The 15,410-nt window shown below is 37.8% G+C and overlaps 1 long non-coding RNA gene across 2 annotated transcripts in view; it reads right to left on the reverse strand.

The window, feature by feature from the left end:
• Nucleotides 1-15,410, reverse strand: part of LOC139829036 (uncharacterized) — a 249,759-nt gene that overhangs the window by 22,755 nt on the left and 211,594 nt on the right. The window contains exons 3-4 of one of the 2 annotated variants that reach the window (XR_011741242.1): nt 6,043-6,207; nt 4,996-5,052 (exon numbers count right to left, since the gene is read on the reverse strand). This is a non-coding gene — a long non-coding RNA (uncharacterized lncRNA). The remainder of the gene's footprint in view (nt 1-4,995; nt 5,053-6,042; nt 6,208-15,410) is intronic. The other variant, XR_011741243.1, reaches the window with a different exon arrangement.

The following is a 15,410-nucleotide window of genomic DNA, read 5'->3' on the forward strand; positions in this document are numbered from 1 at the left end:
TGAAGGCCATTTCAGAAAAAGCAGAGAAAGGGGAGGAAGAAAGAGAATGAGACCCAGTACTATAAAACTAATAAAAAGGACAACACAGAAATATAAGGGCATATTCTTTGTACAGTCTTTTGAGTGCTGAACAACAATGAACTTTGGTTTCCAGTACATTTAGAACTCTGTCTTAACCAGGGTCCTCAAATGTGTTAAAAAATACCATATGGGGCTTAGTGTTTTTTATTAGAAATGCATTAATGTGGGACAACTGGCTTCTCCAGAAGAAAGACATTTCTAGCAGGAGAAGGCTGCTATTATTTCTATGAGCTGACATCATCCCATTTTACTTATTCATTTAGACTGATGCCAACTACAGCCAAAACCAAGCATTTCTTCATAAAGAAATTATGAAATGACTGGAGACTTTGATCTAACATCACCCAACTTTTCATCTAGAGGGACTCACAACACAAACATTAGCCACTGAAAATATATACTACACAGCATATCTAATAGTGGAGAAAAGGACAGAGAAGCCTATTTGATCAAAATATTTAGAACCATGACCTGAAGTCAGGTTTGACGGAACTAACTTCTGTTTTTTCTATTTTGGATACTTACATTAACTATTTTCTAGTAGAAAGTAGATCACTTAGAAGGTGGCATGACTCTAAACACTCCTAGCCCTTGACTTCTTTCTTACCATTGTAACACGTCTGTCCACGGGGCTGTTTTTCAAAAATTCACACAAAACTACGTGCCCAAATAGGTTGTACATTTCTCTTTCTTTTTTTTTTTTTTTAATTTAAAAAACATTTGATCTGTGCTCTGTACTTCCAGATTTGGCATACAGTGTTTGCAGCTAAAAAAATCCCCTTAGACCTGTAAGACTATCCTGAATGAAGAAAAAAAATCAAAGAACAACTACCCTCAAGTCACATCATGTGACGATAAAATATGGAATACATGTAATACCAATAAAAGAAAAGCACAGAAAGTGGATTAACAAGATACTCAACTCCATCCAGTTTAACTGATAGACTATTAATCAGGACAGAGGCTGAAAGTTGCTGTTACAAGTCACTAAAGGGTTATAATAATGGTCAAGACAAAAAGGCTATATTCTCAGAGCAGCTTGCTCGAAAAGAGAGCATGTTACAATGGTTTGATGAAGAAATGTGAAATATAAAGTGTCAAATAGAAGAAAATGCAATCAGTTCACTGATCCTACACTGAAGAATTAAAGAAGGCAATAGCCTTGAGGAATGAAGCCACCTCTGATCTTTTGCACAGCATGGGCTGCCTGTGTTCCCCGTGTCAAACAGTAAATAATCAAAATCAATGGGAGGTATAAGAAGTCTAAAAAACTCAAAGGAAAAATCATTTCCCAGATATACCAACAATAAAAGCCATTCCTATGTCATATAGTTTTGATTATTAGCAAAACAGAAAAGGCAGAGTCCTGGACTAGATTTTGTATTCTGTATTTAACAGATATCTGTGAGATTTTGTGGTATTCTGGGTTTATATTTTTGGCTCCCTGTAATCTTCTGACTGATCATTTGAGTAGAACTCATCTGCAGTCTCATGGAGAAATAATTCCAGGACAGCTAAGCTTAGGCAAAGATACTCAGACCATCAGAATCGATACTAATACTGTGTGACAAAACACAGCTAGGTCAACTTGAAGGCCTAAACTCTGTCACAAATCAAAATGATGGATAAATTTCTGGTGTATAAAACCAGTGCAACAGGAGTATTTCCTATTCTCACTACTCTGATACGAATAGGGAAGCTCTTTTCAGTCCTTTAGATTCCCTCCTTCATCCCACCTTCTGCCATCCAAATTTACAAGAAAAGTTTGGAAAAATGGTGCAGGAGTCATGACTACCACACTGATGCCAGAGAGATCATGAATAAGACACAGACACAAGACATAGTTGACAGCAGCAACAAGTCAGATAGCGATTTCAGTCCAAGTTAAGAGGACTATTTCTCCCCATTGTTTCCCCCTCCTCTGTATTTGAGGTAGGGAAAAGTTAAGCAAATTAATTGATTGAAAGTAGTACTATCTTAATATTCATCTGAATAGCTGTTAATTGTCAGCCCTATTCTACAATGGTGTAGTACCTCTGTATGCCCAATTTGGTGGGACGGCTTAGAGCACAGTACGCTGACATGAAATTCAGGAGTACCTCTGGGATTTCTGTTCCCTGAAGTCAGCAAAAGCCTATAGTATTGCTGAGATGATAACGGCTGTCAGTCTCTCGAGGGAAAGGTTCTGCCTGTGTTGCTCTTGAAATGAATGATGGAACAGCATTAGAAACATCCTCACTGATAGAGGCTGACAGTTCCCTTTATTGTCTAGAGTTAGAACTGCATCAGATACAGCACATGGTACTGTAAAATAGCATGGTTTGATTCTGCATAGTGAGCCACTCATTGTCAGGCAGTCTTAGAGAATAAGAGTAAGGGAATGAAGGAAGGAACTGCAAATCAAAGAGGTAAAAAATGGTCTCTTCCAGGAAAGTTGTGTGGATCCTCTACAGCTAGTTGACCCTTACATACTGTCACATCTTACTGTGAGATGAGCCACTTGACTGGGCAGACATTTGTTGTCAGTATATAATTTCCTAATGATCCTAGGATTACTGCAGTTGTCTCTAACTGAATTTGGGCATACTGTTTGAGTGAATAAATGAGGAGGCAGTGCCATAAGTCTGTAAGATAACTGGGCCTAATCCAGAGTACCTAAATTAGGAAGTCATTTCTCCACTGTCTGCCCAGGGAGGGCCCAGCTACTGAAATTGGCACCTAGGAGGGAGTCTGAACGCTCCATGCTAGGATCATGCTGACAGCTGGGAAAATATAGCTGCATCTTCGTGTTTAATACCATCTATACTTGTAACATATCTGCTGAGCCCCTGGGTGATTTCAAAGAGGCTAATTATAATTACCTCTTCCTCTTACTAAGAGTGCCACGGAAAGAGTAATGACCATACTTGTTCAGCATATCTGGCCTATGGGACATTCGGTGACACAGGCAGCATCACGGTCCCTGCAGACCCCATGTACTTCTCTGAACTTCTGACATGCAAATACTGAGCTTTCCTACCTGGTACAATATGATGCAGTTCATGGGCTACAAGTTCTATCATTGCTTCCAGGACAGGCAAACACAATAACCTGGCTTCCCAGAACATGGGGCACCAGTGTTTCAAAGCACTAAAAAACCTGTAGATTTAATATGACTTTTCCTACAATGTTTCAGAGGTTGTTACGAATGCCAACACAGAAGGGAAGTAGGTCTTTCACCTCTAACTAATGGCAGTACTTAGTAGTCTGAGGATCTCTTCTTAGATCCACATAATAAACTGGTTTGTCAGTAGATAATACAATATTTCATCTGACATTTTTGAAATCTAAGAGCCAGATACAGGCTATATTTTAATTTCAGTACATAAGACTTTATACTTGAAGTTACTATTAGTTTCAGTAACAGCATCCATGCTGTTACCTTCAAATATCAAAGAGGGAGCAAGCCCCCAGATGAGGACAGCTAAGACTCATACAAGCACCTGGGGAGCATAACTTTTAAAACAATATTTTAGGAATTTTCTCACTGATTTTTCTTGCAAACACAAAGGGCCTGGGAACTATCAAAGTCTGTCGAACATATCGGAGGTGGGTGGAATTTGATTTTGTTCATCCTTTCAAAAATGCCTCTGAGCTTTGTAAATATTCACTGTGGTGCTAAGGTTTTGAGAAAGTAGTTATACAGCAAATTTGAATGATTAATGATCCAAGACATTTTAACATGTTATTTCTCTATTTTCAACATAAATAGTGTGTAAAGGGTGTTTAAAACTTTAATGAATCGAACTATATGAGTAAAGAATGTTAATCATTTTAATTGCCCAGTAGCCTGAAATTAGATTTAACAGTCCGATAATGTATCTTTAAAGGAATACAACCCTGCTCTATAAAAAATCCCTTCCAAGCCAATTCTAATAATTTCTATTTATCTTTTATGACATTAACTGTTATACCAGTCTGCCGACAGACAGCCTTACGCTCACATTTAGTTTAAATGTGGTGCAGTATAGTTTTTCATTATCATTAACGTGCTCCTGGTGGGCAGAGTGCAATGCAGTGGCACTGGTCACACTTCATTGCTTTATCTCATATGACAAAGAGAGATGATGTGCTTCAGTCCAGGCCAGAAGATGAAAGCAAAAGGTGGCCATGGAAAACTCCCCCTGCTGCCTAGGAACAGCATAAGGGCTGCATCGTGTGACTTGCTAACAGCACGAAGGGGCAGACAAATAGATTTTCCTCTATATTTATAACCAGCATCATTCTTCCTTTCAGGTCTTTCAGTGCAGGTAGCTGTTTTATATGAAATGAACAATCTTTATAGACGTACCAGAGCCATAACAAGGCTGATTTTCAGCGAGGCTGAGGTATATAACTCTTACAGAATTGTCAGGCTTCTTGCTCAACAAATCAAGCCTAACTTATGATGTTTGCAGTGTAATTTTTATTCCTGTTTGACTAGCCAACTACCCAGTGGTAATAGGATGTTAGAAAAGGGCAGTAGCAATGTTTGTACATGCCATGATTGATAGGCAAACTCTGCATTTTTCATTTATATCTCCTGATTCCAAATCAGTTAAGTTTAGGAAAAATGAAACAAAATGGCAAGAAAAATGCTTGCAGATTGCAGCCCGGCACTCTCGTAGATCTGAGTTCAGCCCACATCTGCTAGGATTGTCTGGAAACATTAAGATATCTAAATGAAAATCAATACTATATGTGCCAGCATTTACTACCAAGAACAAGTATCAAGAGACCTCAGCTAATCAGGCTTTCAAGCTTGTACTTGAGCCATAGTCTGAACCCCAGGGGTGTCCTAATTGGTCCAGACTAATCATAGAAGAGTTAAATTTATAACCAGGAAAGACATCTTGTTTGTCTTACCAGTCATCTTTTCGAAACTGGAAGCCTCACCTGTGTGATAGCGGCTGCTTGGCGATAGCCACCGGTCATGCAGGAACTGCTTCTCATCTGTCAAAGGTAAAGGAATGACTAATTTACTGTCTTGCATAAAACCAGTCAGGCACATTTAAGCTTTTGGTGGGTATATAGTGCTATGAAACCTTTCACATGAACTGCATATTTTCTCAACTTAAAAGCTCTGCATTTAACCCTCCTGTGCTAGAAGACAGAAGGTTTATATTTTAGAGGTAAAAGACCCTCTACACAGTGCAATCTCCTAGCCTCATTTTTTGTGCCTGCTACATAAATATAGATCCAAACCAAATACTGTTGGTGGGATTTTCTCTTCTCTTTCTTCTGCACCGAAGGCGGGTGCGCAGAGAAGCTAACGTACAATAGTTCAGTTCATAAGGTACAAAGACATGCAGATATGTTATCTTTCCTATACTAAAATAAAACTCCTTATTCTAAACTAAAAGTAAGCACAATATCTCTTGGAAGACTGTTAAATTGTACTGTTAAAAATTATCAGGAGATTGGGTTCCTAATATTTGTATTTGGGATGCCAAATGTGAGCAGATTTTATACTATTTTCAACAAATTAAACACAAATATGTAAAATGTTTATAAAACTCAGTCTTCTATTTTGGGCTTATTTTGAGTAACTTAATAATTCTGCATAGATTTCTTTAAACAGAATAAAATAAAATGATGAATTAAGCCTGGAAATGCAAAATCTAATGTTTTTCAGTATTCTTCAAAAGCGTATGTAAACATCCCTGGAGATTCACATCTACTAGAGTTTAATAACATTATTTAGATTCTTTGTGTCCCATATGTTAGATGTATTTTTAATGTGTACCTCTTAAAACAAAACAAAAAGTTGTCAAATATTGTATTCTCTTCTCACCACTGTTAATGGTTTCCTAGACAGTGCTATCATGGAAACATCATGGCATGTTGTGATCAATGAAAGCTCGTTTCTCACATGGCATGATGTTTCCCTCGGATTCTCATCTCCCACTAGTGCCTGCTGTGAAAGTTTGTCAGTTCTTTTACCTTTAAGTATTTCTCTTGTCCTCCATGTTGTAAGCTACTGTGTTATCTCCCTGAATCCGTCCTTCCTGTCTTCTCTGTTGCTTCACCTCCCACTCCTGATGGAACGAGAAAGCTATCTTCATCTTCCCCTTCAGTCCCTCTGTCTGATAACTTACTGCTCTCTCACTGTGTAGCACAGAACAGGGTAATGAACAAAATAAAGCAGATAGTGAATTTCAGCAAAACCCACACAAATCCCCTGAGGGACAGAACAGCAAGAAGTCTCTCCGAAACAATTCTGTTTTCTGACTTGGTATTTCTAGCCTGGATGCTACATATGCCAGTCAGCAGGAAGGTTCCAAAAGCATCCTGATAATCAATGCGCCAAATCAGGTTCAAAGAAATCGTCTTCCTCTGCTGTACATACTCATTTTTTCTGCTTTAACAACAATTTCAATAGTAGTCAAAACTACTTAAGTGTTTCTTTGTATCTGCAGAACTCTTTTGGTACTTTTTGACTCCTCTTTACCCAAAACCAGGCTTCACTATCCTCACTTTTCAAACACATAAGAAAAAGGTAACAATTCTTACACCAATGGAATTTTCCTATTGCACAAAATTAAAGTCCTTACAAGCACTTTCTGGCTCCAACCAACATCCTTTAATAAATCCTTTTGGAGTGTTTTAGGACACAATAATTTCAAATTGCCCTCTCTGCTTCTCCTCTACAGGTTCTCACACTTGTGGTAAAAGGAAAAAAATTGTCTGCAGCCACCCTGCTTCATTACCAATGGAGGATTTTTGTTTTTAAATTAATGTACTTGGTAACTAAAAAAAATTTAGGTGCAGTAACGTTTTCCCTTCTACTGCCCTTGTCAGAATGACAGTGGCTTCTGGCAGAGAGGAGCTATGGGAGGAGCAGAGGTGCTAATGTCTTTAGCCCACCTTACCATTCTACATTCTTATCAAATTGCTTTTACTTTTGTTATCCCTGGAATTCTGTTGCACTCCTGTGCTATCTACAGCTTTATTCCAGATGTGAAGACAGATTTCAGCACCAGGAATCCATTGCAAAAAACACCCTGTCTTCTGCTAATTTCAGTTAAAACCCTTGTCCAAATGAAACCAAGAGTGAAAATCAAGCTGTGGAATCAGGATTTTATTCCACATACTTCTGATTTGAGACCACATACAAAAGGTAGGTGCAAAGAACCACCTTTGTACACATCTAAGCTGAACTGAGCAGAAAATCTGCACAATTGCCAGTGGAGTTCCATGCCATCCATAGACACAGAGACACAAAGAAACACAAATTTAGCTTTTTAGAGGGAAACCAAGTAAGACCAAATAGCTCTAGATACTTACAACACTACAATAAGGCAAAAAGGTCAATTAATAACTATGTTGTTCAAGGGTTTTCCACCCCTCACCCTGGTTTTGCAGCTTTCTTGGGGCCAAATAATAAAAGCCATCAAGTGGAGTTTGATGCATGAGGAGCAGCTCACAGTTGCTCAAAGGCAGGGAGAAGGACCATTCTCTTTTCAGCAGCCTCTGTAACTCCACAGAGGGTCATAAGCCCCAAGGGCAGAGGTCTTGGTTATTAAAGAGGAGCCCTGTACCCATCCTGCTGGAAGAAGCGCCTTCCACACGTAGTAAAGAAGGGTACACAACTCCTCTGCAGCATTAAGAGCGAGGCCTGAGTCACCTTAAACTCTCATTGAAAAAATGATTGATTCTGTTCTATTTTGCTTCTTCCAGCAAAACATTGCAGGATATTTTCTCTGCTCTTGCCTCCAAGTTTACTGTATTTGTTTGCCAAGTACTGCAGTTGTCAGATGAACATGAACTCCCCCTGATGGTGCACACCTATTTTCCTTGTAATGTAAATCCTCCTTTTCACTAGCAATACAAATCACAAAAATACATATAATTCTAGCTTATCTTCATGTGATACTGAGTGAAACAACTTAAAGCTTATGCCAATTTAACAATCTTTTCTTGGCAATTTCACACTGGGATTCTATGCCAACTTCTGTTTAACAAGCAACGTTATTAACAGAGAAAATAAGGTTTTTTGTTTCTGCTTTGATTTGTCTGCTTGAATTTTCTGGTGTAGTGAATTTCCCTGTGTATGTACATACCTAAAAACATAACAAAGGCGTAACAGTTGTATTATTTTCAGCAGAATTGCTAATGCATTCAGGTTTTAGACAGCTTAGAGTTTGGTTGTTTTTTTCTAAAATATAATAAATCAATATTCAAAATAGAGTTTCAAAAGCACAAGCTTTAGACTGTCCTCTACACTGCTCTATCACACACTCCAAGAGCTGGATTTTCTGTGAAGATCTCACCTCTTAGGGCTACTCAGGAAGCAAAAATTAGTTAGAAATGAGATATAACTGGCCAACAGATTATTCCCCTGGCACAGCGAATGCGCTGCTGCTAATGTGCCAGCTCTCCTACTGCCACCCACCATCTCAGCATATGGGCTGTGCCAGGAGTAAAAAAGGAGCAGAACAGCACATCACTGTATTTCTTCTGCCCCGTACAGCTCAGTTAAGTCACCAAAACTCCTGGCAGCCCTTCGAATTGCCTCTCAGCAATGCAGAGACTACAAGGTCTGGGATGAGCATGGTAAGGGAATGACACTCCCTCTTCCCCCTGTGCTGAGCATCAGCCCCCAGTTCTAACTATCCTCATTAGATCAAGAGAATATTTTGGACAGCATGAAACCAAAAACAATTTTTAAAAAAAAGTCGATTCTGCTCATGGTGGAGCGCAGAAACACATCACAAATGATCTGACACATTCTGCTTATCCATTTCTTTCTTTAGCTTTTCTTCCAGTGCTCTTACCACTCAGTTCAATTCTTTTTCACACATATCCCCTTTCTTATTATTTTTACTAAAGCAGAATCCTCAAACATTCTGTATATGTTTGTAGGTTTCTTGAGTTGTACAGATGGATTGTTTCTTTGGAATTAGATAAGAAAGATTCAGGCATTTCACCTTTTGTAATTAGTCTAGCTGTTCTTCGTCAAAAATTAATCTCAGTTCTCCACTGATGCCTCTCCCCGTTCTCTCTGTGTGTAACTGTAAGATGTCTTCTAAAGTTGCTCTCTGTACTTACTTTCCACAACACAGCAAGTTTGAACGCAGAGCACATATTGCCGAGGCTCCGCAGTTAAGTTCAGTGACCAAAAGTTGCTCCATATGAGGGACCAGACTGTTTCAATAACCCAGATTTCAACTTGTGTTTAGAGCAGGTAGAGTCTCTGCCACCTCTCTGAAGTAACAGCACTTCTACTGCTTGTTTGTATTCAGTGCATTATGGGCATAGAAAAGATTCTTTATGGACTACTAATATATTTAGTAATGAAAGGCACAGTAAATCTAAAAAATTACCAAACTTCATTAAACAGTCCCAAATGATGAAACAAGCATACAGTAGAACCTATATTCTGCTATTCTTTCCTGAAATCTGTGTTATTTTCAGCTTACATTGTGCTGAAAAGTGATGTCTTCTTCTTGGACATGTGAAAACAGACTCCCAAAAAGCTCTCAGTAAAAGCTTTTGTCTCACTGCATTCTGAAGGCAAGGAAAACACTGTCTTTCACAGCTCTTGGAAGGTTTAAATGCATTATTAAAGAACAAGACACTGAAGTATCTGGATAATTCTGCAAAAAGGACATGGTATGACATAAGAAGGATAGTGACAGTTTGATGTCATCATTAGGTTTCAGAGGTAACATTTAATTAGTTAGATTTAAATGATGTAACTCTCTTGCTCTTTTACCTTGGTGATCTAGGAGTAATCTGAATTTGAAACATTTCCATAACCAAAAGTACATGGAAAAATACTAGATACTTTTAATGAAACCTAAGATTTTACAGGAGCTGGTGGTATATAAAAACGATAGTTTTGCCCTTTGAAGGCAACCACGAGGCTGACCTGGCCCCTGGTGAAACTGAGTTTGACAACCCTGTTGCAGAAGGGAAAAAAATAGCTTTGACCGCTTCAAAATATTTTCTGCACTCCTCATATTACGATTGGCATCAAACACAAAATTACTAAGGCTTTTCATCACTTTCTTCTTTTCATTAAAAATGTCCTTGGCTGTAATGAGTTTAAAATATCACAATGCTGAAACAAACCAAAAATTTCTTACTAATAGCAGTCTGAATGACAGAGTATTAGCACCTTTATCAAGCAGGAAATGAACACAACGCTGAATTGCGCGTAGTTTTTACAGATTTGACTAAAGAATCATTGTTCATTAAGTTGGATTTACAAGAGAAATGCCTCTACAATTTGAAATGTAATTAAAAAGTTGACAAGATATACATTTGTAGTATCCATCACTGTAACTCACTTTGACTTTTGGATTTTTTTTTGTTGATGTTTGGTTTTCTTATGCTCTGGTTAAAAACTATTATGTCATTATTTACTGGATGTTTTTGTATCATGTTCACTAGGTTCAAATTCTTCTCATTTTACCTTTGCACATCATCATGGGCATTTCACAGTAGTATGATATAAGCACACGGATACAGTCAGTGCTCTTAAATAGTACACTTTCCAAAACAACAACAGTCCTGATGTATTTATAACATGAAGCTATACAATAAAGCTACCGTACAATGTATGAGTATTTCCTTTCATTGAAATAGTCCTCCTAGAAATACTTTGAGAGCACTTTAAAGTAACCTTCTACATTTCATTTGAAAAGCGGGAGGGAAAAGAAAATTTCCACATTGTGGATTCAGTCAGGCGGAGGACATGACTTGTGCAATCCTAATAAATCAGAGCATTCCCATGTGGCAGAAGCAACAGGGGAATAGTGTAAGAGCAGTGCTGCATGTTGACCTAAGCAAGAGCTTATCGAGAAATGATGTCCTCTTAAACAGACTCCTGTAGAGATGTTCTGCATTTCCTCTGACAAATTGTAAGTGCCCTGACTGTAACATTCCTAACAAAATAGGGCTGATTTAGCAATGCACAAACTGCCCATTATCCTACTGCATAAAAAGGCCATTTAAAGCAAAGCCTTAGGACACTGGCCCACTGGAAACAGTACATCTGAAAAATTACCCCCATCTTGTGCCACCAAAGCTGTTAACTACCCTAGGGAATATACCTCATTTACAATACAGACAAATGTTAACTTTAATGAGTTTTAAAACTGCCATTTTTCTTGCATGACTTCGATAACACTTGAAAACTTAAGCAAATACTTTGGATATTTTTTCAACCTGGAATACCATCTAACTGATATTGCCATCGCATTTGTTTTCAGCTGCCCTTGTCTTTCCCTCATTCAAGCCATAGTGCTGTGCAAAAGTGCAATTAAAAAGTACATCCACTCTAAAACAATGCTGGAAAAATTAAACAATCTATTTTAACAAACTGTTCCTGTCTGAAAACTTTGCATGCCGGGATTACTACTTGTCATTATCTTCCCAAGACATGGAGTACCTTTCTAAAAATTCTCTCTAATGAGATCTACAAATCTATGTGCAAGATAGTTTACTTTGTTGTGTTTATAAACATTAAAAATATTTGAAACAGGTTATGGCCCTTGGGACTGATAAAACCACAATGGGGGTAAGGTCATTCGGAAGTGTTAATAAAAGTTTTCATAAAATATGATGACTCTCAAGAAGCAATGTTTGGGCATAAAAATTAAGTATGGAAGTATATTTCCTGTAATGGTAAACACTCAGTTTTTCTATATCAAGTTGATTCTCCAACTCCTTCATCTGTTATGTTGGTGGACATTTCTAGCTGTTTGATTACTCACCTGGGATGTTATTACTTCGCCTGAAGTTCACTCCTGCTTTTACAAGTTTGATTGAAAGAGCAGAACACCCACCTGCTTCGGCTGTTGAAGCCTCACTTTAAAATTTTACTCCGTCTGCCAGCGAATGACACCCAAAAAAGCCTTATCCTAATCATACAAGAGGAAAATCTGTTCAAACTGTGGTTTCTTCATTTCCTCATGGCATAGGTTTCAGGACAAGAAGTTGCAGGAAATATGGGAAGAATGGGTTCAATTACTTTAATTAAATAAACATCAAATATTGGATTTTCATGTTTAGACAAAATACCTGGGAGAAAGACAATGTCCTTGCTATCGTATTTTTCCCACCTGTGACCAGCTTTTAAAACCAAGAATTTGAGAACAATTTCTGTGTGCACAGAAAACAGACCTTCAAGTATGTAACTCCATTAATTGCAGGCTATCAACACCTATGTGTCTATCCATTACACACATGTATTTTTGACTGTAGGTAGAATTTTGCCTCAAAAATTGTTACTGCTAATGATTTAAAATTAATTTTATAAGTTGGGTAACGTATTTTATCAAATTAAAAGCAATAAAACAAAGAGAAATAAAAAAAGTTTCAAGCACTAGCAACTGATTATCTTGTCAACATTGTACAGAAAATATGAGATTCTCAAAGCTAATTCTGATAGTGCTCTGTGCACAAGCATGTCATTTTAAAATTAAATGGTGAATGCTGCATCACGACTCACAAAACTGATATTCCAAAACAAACTAAAGTCACGCAAATAATTGCAATATTTCAGTTATATATTTTACATAGGTTTTTGGGGAAAGAAAAACTTAAATTGAAAAAACCAGGTCTTAGTCAAAAGCACAGAGGATTGCATTTCCAAAATGATAGTTGTTAACCTGGCTAATATAAAAGGTACAGTTTTTATGCTGTTCACATCAGTATCAGGTTTCAGGCCCTGTATTTCAACAATAATGCAAATATTTTAGCTGCAGAATAGATCCATTCTTCTAAAGGCCTCCAAATTTCATGCCATATAATACAATCAAAATTTGGAATTATCACACAGAAATATTATTGACTAACGGATCAGCCCACATACAGTTAAATTTACGTTGTTGGTTAATAATTATCAAGGTTTCTACAGTTCAAATACCTTTATATTGGCAAGAAGCTCACATGCACGATCTTTATGTCTGAAAAATAACACGTCACTTATTTGAAAAGAACAGTTCTAAAATTTGCTAGGCAACCACCATTTATTTATTTCCTTCTAAAGAATAAGGAAAAATTCGTCCAGAAAAATTTATATAGGTAATTATTAAGGTTAATCAACCACAGACTCAGAAGTCAAGAAACTCAGTTCATGGTGTATATGCAGGTTTCATTTTTTCCCACATCTTTTCAGAAATAAAGAATAGGACAAAAAAAGTAACCAATATAAAATATTAACACTTTGCATTAATATCAAATTTATTACTAGTCAGCAGTTAGTGATTGTATGTCTTATTCTGGTTACAAAGCTATTCACTTGATTGGCACATTTCTCTGTAAACCTAGGTTGGACTCCCAAACTGAGATGCTCTATATCCCTACACAGAAACCAGGTAACTACTGAAAGATACATTTTCTAGAAAAAGTCTGTAGGAACGACACTGGTGAGAAGAATTGCTTCTCCTGTATTATATTATTTTGTCTTTCAGAAGGCAGAAAAGGCAAGGTGAGGACACTTAGTTACTGTGTGTCAGCTTTGTCTCAAGCTATTGTATTTTGTTTTTTGCTAAAGAAATTGTGATGGTGAAGGACACCAGAAGAGGAAGAGCAGTTGCAGCAAGGGATTAGGAAAGCAAACCATAGGCTTGTATCATAGACAAAGCTTCATTGGTACAAAAATCTCTATCAGCATATCTAGATGCAAAATTTAGCAGATACGAATAGGCACAAGCAATACATGGGTATTATAGAATTGAGTCAAACCATTTCAGGCTCCTCCTGGTTTCCCACGGGGAAGGCAATCCTCCCACAGGACACACAGGAAAAGAACGGGATGGGCAATCCCACTATTGCTGGCCTGCTGCTGTCAGCCAAGACAGAGCAGAGAAATGTTGAGAACCTTATTCCTGCCTCCCCCACCTCTCGGTGCTAACAGCAATGCTGGTTTCAAATAGCCTTTGTAAAAACAAAGACATAAAACAAAGCAATTCAGAGCAACCACTGGGAAGGCTACTCACACTTCTTCTTACACATACTGCAGGAGTTGTCAAAACCTATATCTTTCACTGTAAGTTCACAGAAGCAAAGCCTTTGCCAACATTTCTTATTCTTTTCAAAATTACAAGAAAGTACATAAAGTATCAATATACCAAACCCACAGCCATAACTCCACCCCTGTGTTCTGGAAGTATGTCTGTATCAGTTTGTGGCCAGGTACAATTTGAAGCAATGTCATTCAAAATTACACTAGCTGCCGACAATTCCCACATGATGTTGGTGGAGGCCGCTCCCAGACATGCGTCATCTCCCCTAACCACAGGAAAAGGATCAGAGTGATATAACAGAACCATTTAGCAGCTGAATCCGCCAGCTTTATGCGAGCTCAGTGCAAAGCTTTTGTAATAGATCAAGGAGTGCAGCCCCTGTATCACCAGGCACATCACAGAGACGTCCAATCTAGATGAACTGCTCAATGCTCATCTAGCCTTTTCTCATTTCCAAGTATTCCTCAGGTCTATGTGTGTATTTCCTCTAGTCTTTTGTTTAAGATAACGCGCATACGTGCAGTGTCACCTAGCTTCCTCAGCCTCTGACAAAACCAGCCAGAATGTAAATAATATAGAAATAGATACTCACGGTATGTGTTTATGCAGACTGAACAGACACAGCAGTGAGTGCAAGCTTTTGTTTCTAGACCCATGTTGGAGGTTTGAGACTGCCCCAGAACACAAGAATGTTGGTTTGCATATTTTGGTTTGCAAATAGAAGCATGTATTATTTGAGGGTTAGAAAGGATTGTTATGCTTTGTAACAAAACATTGAGACAAAGAAAGGAACTGGAGATTACTGACTGATAGCCTAAAGATGTATAAAATGCGGAAATAAAAACTTCATGAAATAAAGTTTCTCTTGTAAGCTTTGAGTCATTAATAAATTAACAGGATTTATTGGTTGAAATACATCTCTGTAAGTGTCTGGTATCTTATTTCATCCAATACTCACCGGGTAAAAGCAGACTAAAAAAGTTACATACTAGTTTTCCTGGGATGAGAGAACAGCTGTTTGCTGTTCTGCTTTATGAAAGAGGCCAAGAGAGGGTGTGTTTGTTGTGGAATTAATTGGTCCAAATTAAGCACACACTGTTTTTCCAACTTACGGTAGGAATCTATGTGATTTAATAAATATGACAAATAGCTTGTAAAAATAACAAAGGATGATTCTGGGCCACCCCTGTAGTGCACAGGCTGTCAGTAGAGTTTGGGTAACTATCATTTCAGCAAAGAAAGGAAGGGTAGAATCCAGCAGAGAGAAAATTTGAAATGTTAGCTCAGCTTAAAAGAGAATCAGTAACAACCACTCTGCAAAAGCCTTTCCTC

The sequence above is a fragment of the Patagioenas fasciata genome, chromosome 13 (genome assembly GCF_037038585.1).
Source record: "Patagioenas fasciata isolate bPatFas1 chromosome 13, bPatFas1.hap1, whole genome shotgun sequence".
In the NCBI taxonomy this organism is placed as follows: Eukaryota; Metazoa; Chordata; class Aves; order Columbiformes; family Columbidae; genus Patagioenas; species Patagioenas fasciata.